Source organism: Schistocerca serialis, chromosome 4, assembly GCF_023864345.2.
Source record: "Schistocerca serialis cubense isolate TAMUIC-IGC-003099 chromosome 4, iqSchSeri2.2, whole genome shotgun sequence".
Taxonomy (NCBI): domain Eukaryota; kingdom Metazoa; phylum Arthropoda; class Insecta; order Orthoptera; family Acrididae; genus Schistocerca; species Schistocerca serialis.
The window spans coordinates 761,761,222-761,767,938 of NC_064641.1; the positions used below are offsets into that span (position 1 = coordinate 761,761,222).

At 46.7% G+C, this 6,717-nt stretch overlaps 1 non-coding gene across 1 annotated transcript; it reads left to right on the forward strand.

Annotated features, from left to right (window-relative positions):
• Positions 1-1,769: 1,769 nt before the first annotated feature.
• On the forward strand, positions 1,770-1,844 carry Trnas-uga (transfer RNA serine (anticodon UGA)). Its single transcript has one exon. It is a non-coding gene; the product is annotated as a tRNA-Ser (tRNA).
• The last annotated feature ends 4,873 nt before the right edge of the window (positions 1,845-6,717 follow it).

Consider the following 6,717-nt stretch of genomic DNA (forward strand, 5'->3'; position numbering starts at 1 on the left):
ATTAGGAAAGGCTTGCAATGGCGTGACACGAGTTCATCACTTGATCAACACCTCTGGATTTCGCACCTGCCTGATACCTTCCGGAGTAAACAACCACAGTCGGTGTCCACAGGCGCAGCGACGACACAGGGAACTGTTCACGAACACACATCACAACAGGAAGACTACAGATCATATCTGACGCAGAAAGACAATAGGATCATAGGTTGACCCCTCCAGCGTACTCGTAACTGTGAGACCTAACAGGGAATTTTGCAGATGGTGTGGTTACTGCTGAGCAAAATTCTTGTAATAGTTTCGCTAAGCTTCCAAGCTCATGTCTGCACCCAGCTGTATGTTGCACCTGGATAACAAATGGGTGCCCCATGTTGCATAGAAACCGATAAAATCTTTGGTATCGCCCAGAGATCGTGGTGCTACACGAAAGTCAACAATGCGCATCGATACCACAGATATTAGAGATGTATCGCTGCAGTCGAGTAGGAGAGGATGAAAGGAGACATGCCTATCTCTCAGCAATGCAGCAGCCTCACATGGAGGTCAGTACAGAACCGAGCATGGAAGCGTTTTGCCCCAGTTCGTCACCTCAGATAAAGCAATCAATATCATCTTACATTTTATCCGCCGAAGCAATATGGCGAAGGCCATCTAATTTTTAGTTTTGCACCTCCACTTTTGTATGGAGTTTTTTTAGCCCTTTTTCCACGTGCCTGTTTTTAGCTGTCTCCTATTCTGTCCACTGGGACCGACATATAGTCGTTTCCCTCCTCTCTGTGTTTTTTTCTCCCTAAAACAAAACAAAACAAAACAAGTAGGATTAAAGAAATAATCAAGTCTAATACGGAAATGTGCTTCAAGAGAAGAATTTGTTAATTAGTGCTTCAAGTGATGCTTTAATAATCAGTGACCGTTGTAAATTATAAAGCACTGCTGTAGCAAAGATCTGTATAAAGTTAAATTAATCTTCTTATGATTTATGTAATAAAGTAAACTAATATTTCAGATCACCAACTGCGACATGGTCGCGTATACAAACAGTGATCCAATACTGTCACATGTTTTTTATTCCAGTCTTTGATCACAATATCAATTCTTTAGACGATGAACGGTTTCAGTCCATAATGACCATCCTCAGATCTATTTTACACCATGTCCTAAAGTGATAAGGCCATAATGGCGTCATCAAAACGTATACATATAATCACCACAGCATCGTCATATAGATCTAAAATAAGGTGTAGAATAGGCCACATCGTCCACAAGCTAACGTAGTATCCAAAAACCGCCTGAATACTCACAGCCATCGTGCGCGATAAGGGGAGAAGGTGTGTCAGGTGGCACATCATGGCAGCGAGATAAAGGTTGACGAGCGATACTCGCTGCAGCATATCCATCGATCGTAGGGCGTTTATTCGTACTGACGGACAGACTCTGAGCAACAGTGGTCGATAGTTGTCCGCTGCCGTTCCTGCCGTCTCCTTATGAATGGTAATACTCAAACATCGGAGGGTTTCCAGAATCAGACTTTCACCCTGCAGCGGAGTGTGCGCTCATATGAAACTTCCTGGCAGATATCAGCGCACACTCCGCTGCAGAGTGAAAGTCTCATTCTGGAAACATCCCCTAGGCTGTGGCTAAGCCATGTCTCCGCAATATCCTTTCTTTCGGGAGTGCTAGTCTTGTATGGTTCGCAGGAGAGCTTCTGTAGTTTTGAAGGTAGGGGACGAGGTACTGGCGGAAGTAAAGCTGTGAGGACGGGGCGTGAGTCGTGCTTGGGTAGCTCAGTTGGTAGAGCACTTGCCCGTGAAAGGCAAAGGGCCCGAGTTCGAGTCTCGGCCCGGCACACAGTTTTAATCTGCCAGGAAGTTTCATCGGAGGGTTTGCACCACAGGTAAGGATCCATCCGTTCCTGGTTCTAGTCCACGCCCCACAAGCATGAATTGTAATTTTCTTAAGTTGACCTCGCTGCCAGCTACCATCCCGTACGTCTGTAGCCAATCCAGTACTGATCAAGTCTCCTCCTCATTCCGGACGAGGAACACAATATCATCCGCATATGCTCAACACTGAATAATAGATACCTCAGGGAGATTCCGGTAAGTGGGCAGCGAAGGCCTGCGAGACACGGTTCTAAGGCGATCGCATACAGGAGGATCGACAAGGGGCAGATCTATCCGACAGATCTTAAGATCTTAAAATGCTGTGTTCTCCCTCCGTTGATCATCATCGCTGATCTGGCGCCGTGCAACCGGCGCATCACTGCAGTGGTCAATAATGGCGAGATACCCATCCTGTTCGTCACCGCCGTGAGGTACAAATGATCCATCGATAAAAGGCATGCTCGAAATCTACAGCAAGCAGTGCCCCGCGGAGGTGTCATGCAGCCGCGAGGGCGAAGACGTCACGATAGTCTCCCAAGGCTGTGTGGATATTACTGATGCCGCCAAGACAAGTCTGATCGGCATGTATTCGATCCACCAGCGACGTTTCGATACGGCTGCCCAGTATTCATCAAAGATCTTGTAGTGACTATTAAGGAGGGTCAAGAGACGATAATCACAAGGTTGGGGCATCGGGATCATTAGCCCTTCCGTGAATTTTATGGCAACCGGTACTTCTTGCCGCAGTAGCTCATTAAACATGCTTAATCACATCTGTGTTGTAATGGTCACAAAAGCACGGTAAAATTCCAACGGGAATCCGTTTGGGCTTGGGAGCTTGTTGGGAGCTCCTCATGTAATCGTTTCCTCCAGCTTTTCAGATAAGGCGTCCGGTTCCCTTTTCACACAGAACGCGTTTGGGGACTTCCAGAACGTTTCCAGCACCCTCGCTCGCATAGAATCTGCTAAAATGATTCGTGAACGCCTGTATTACGCCCCTTGTGTTGAAATGCGACTGCCACCGCCGAGTTCGATCTCATGTATTAACGTCCTTCTTCTTTCCTTCGTCACGTAATGCATCGAGGGAACTTCGTTGGGCAGGCAGTCCTGCGACCTTGCGCGTATCATCGTACCCGCCATCCTTAGCGTCGCAACGTACCCGCCATCCTAAGCGTCGCAAGGTCTATCAACTTCGCCTTGATTTTGTGGACTGCCGTCTGACGTTCGGATGTAGGTGGTTGAGCGGACAGTTCCCGGAGGGTCATAGAGTAAAAGTCAGTGGTCGTGCGCTGCCATCGAGAAACCTCCTCCGCATATCCTATTAACGTCTTCCGTAAAGCAGGCTTCTCGCACTCCATCCACCACTGTAGGACAGAACCATAAGAATTTCGTCGACGGAGGCGGCCGGGCTACGTGTCCGCCACTATGCGTCGGCTTTCTGCATCACGTAGATCGGAGACGTTCATTTTCCAATCACCCCTCCGTCTCCATACTCGCTGTATAGTAAGGTTAACGGCACTAATATATGCCTCATCGTCTGTACACACGGTCGGCCAGATTTCTGCGTCTATCGTGGACGTCGCTAACTCCCATGAAATATAGATCCGACCCAAACGGCTTGCGAAGTGGCTCGTGAAAAATGTGTATCCCGGTTGGTTGCGATACTTCCCATCTATCGACTAATTCCATCCCATTGACCAGCTCCATAAGTTCTTGGCTAGCATAGTTAGGATGTTGGTCGTTCCTGTAGAGCACACAATTAAAATCTCCGCCGAGTATACAAGCTTCGTATCGTCTATGGAACAACAACAGTGTAACCTCATGGGCGGAAAAATCTGCTCTTTATCAGAGCCTGCCGGTGCGTATATATTGATTAAACGTATTCCACCTATGGTAACAGCCGTACCACGAGCCGAAGGCAAATACTCTACTTCATCTGCACGTATCCCTTCCTTCAATAGTATCGTAGTGCCAACGCCTCTCTCGTCACACAGGGAACAGTAAATATCGTAAAACTCCGAGAGGGGAAGCACCTGAACTTCCAGTAATAGCGCTATATCTAAGTCTGCACCTCTTATCATGTCACTGAGCATCTTGATTTTTACCGGCGTCCCAATGTTATTAATGTTAACAGGCCCTATCCGATAAGCTTGCCGCATGGCTGTCAACGTAGATAGGACGCCGTACGATTGCTAATTCTTCCGTGCAAATACTGCCATCTTTTTAACGTCGTCCGGTGTCCCGTCATGTGGTCTGCCGTTATTCAGTGCGCTCTTCCGTACACCGGGAGAGTGTGTGGAGGCAGTTCCACTAGCATCAATTGCTCCCCACGGGGGTGCGGCTTGTGATCAATCCCCCATCGTCGTCGTGCTTTGTAGGCGCCGAACCCTCCTCAGTAGCCTGTTGCCATCGGTCGGAAAGCTCTGCTGTTTCTGGAGCGTCGTCATCAGAAGGTCTTTTCGGCGTCCCGCTGGCCGAACCTGCATCCACGCGAGGCCGTTCTTCTGTATCCATGGCTGACTGCTCTGTAGCCGAAAACGCCGCACCATTGCCTGCTGAATCTGGTTGTTCGTTCTCCACTGTGAGGCGGCGCTTCTTCCGGCGTTTTGGTGATCACTGTTTTTGTTGCCGGGCCTCGGAATCAGAGGTCAGCATGGCCTCTTGGTGTTCGTGGGAGACTTGGGAATTTCGCGCCGTCGTATTATCGACGTCCGAAAGTGCCGTATCTGAAGGGCCGCAAGCGGCACCGAAGAGAGGCCGTCCTGTAAGAGGTTAGGCGGTCCAGCGCAACGTCGTCCTTCCTGGCTCGCCACTATCTGCCTCTGTCTCTACGTTCCGGTAAGTTTCTGTCAGCCGTCGTAGGTCATCGCGTAATGCCGCAGCATAGGTCATGGGGAGCACAGTCGGATGCGGTGTGAGGGGTGGATCTTCCCGTGGCAGCTGTAACAACCTTCGTTGGGCACACTCAGAACGTACGTGTCCCTCCTTCCCACACCCAGAGCACGCTCTTGGTTGTCGCTCATAGATGATAATCGCCCTACAACCAGCAATGTACAGGTATGACAGAACATGTTTTCATAGTTCGATCCGTATTTGTCTGACGACAATGAGGACAGGAAAAGTTTTTAAACTCGCACATTATTCAGCCACGTGGGATAAAACCGTTGCGTAAGGACGCAGGGCGTTTGTCACCATTTTTTCTGGCACTTCAAATGCCAGGGTTTTCAACCGTAACTTCTCCAACATTCTCCCTTGTCGGTTTCGGAGTAGTAGTTGGTCACATGCCGTTTCATTGATGAGCTTGGCATAGACCACGCTGCTGACTATAAATAACTGTCCTTCAACTATATCGTCAGGTTCGATTTTTACCTCGTCCCGTAAATAACGCCCTATCTCGTAAGCCTTCGGTTGAGCATATTCGTTAACAAAACTAAATTTCAGTGTCGATTTGTGAAACGACAAGGCCATGATTACCGCAGCACTCCGCTACGCATTTAATGTAAACACCTCTCGCGCACACGTGCACCAGGGACGAAAACACCGTCCGAAACGATGTGCCGCTAAAGGCTGACTGACTTCAGAAACGGAGGCGGGCTCCTTGTTCACCTACGTAAGTTATGGTTCTAAATTCTAATACGGATTACATACTGGTGAATGAAACGACTGGTAGAAGTTTATCTAGGGGAAGGTCAGTTTAGGTCCCAGAAAAATGTACGAACTGACCTTATTACTTATTATACAAGACAGGTTCAAGGAAGACAAATTCATATTTATACCATTTGTAGACTTATAAAAAGCTTTTGACGCTGTTGATTATCTAACACTTTTCTGACTTTCATTCAACACGGTAGACGAGTAAAAAATCTAGTCAAACGTGGCGTCAGTAAGTGCGGTTGACAAGTTTGCACTATAGCATTCGTAACTTGAATAACAATCCTTTCAATACTATCTGAAATGATGAAATGTGTTTACTGACTGAAAAGAAGCAGTAATCTTTTTCATTTAGTGACAGTTAACGATAAGCCGAAATCCCTGCCATGAATGAAATACCAACTGACAGGAAAGTGTAATGATAACACAGCTCTACAAAATAAATTTTTTTTTCGTTGCCAGGGAAGTTTGAACGAAAATGGGATATTGTTATGATACTCATTCCGAGTATATTTGTACTTTTTCCAAATTGGCTCTGGTTTTTGAGATATAGGTTATTTGTGGAAATGAGAGTTTCATGTGGATAATATCGACTGCAGGGTCCATATATGGTGTAATGTATTTGCTACCTGTTTTTTAATTAGTGATATTGTACTATCTTTATTAAACAATTGTGCTCAGGGAGTGCATCTGTGTGGTTGAGGATTACATCATGCAAACATCACACTGTCAGCATGTGTTCAGTCCTGTTGTGGGGTGCGTGTGTTGAAGATATTGAGGGTTGTGCAGATTTGAATTCGGCGGTACTCGACATTCATTTGTTGGCCGAGGTAATCCCCGCAACAGCCGATAGGAAGCGTTCAGTGTAAACAAGAAAAATGGCGATGGTCGAAAGTCACACACATGTGCAGTGCAGCTTCAAGGAGATAGAACCTTTTCATCGTGACGTAGCAAATAAGAGGTGAGTATTCATTTCACACAAAACAATTAATGATGTTTGTTGGATGTGATTGACATGCAAATACAAGAAAGTTCTGCATAATATGTAGTATTTGTGCAATTTTGTTTTAGGAAAACATGAGTTCTTCACGCTGTCTTTGCGTGAACCATCCAGATGATTTCTGCTACATTTGTGGTGAATACGTTCTTCAAAAGAACAGGAAGAATATCACTCCTTTTGTGAAGG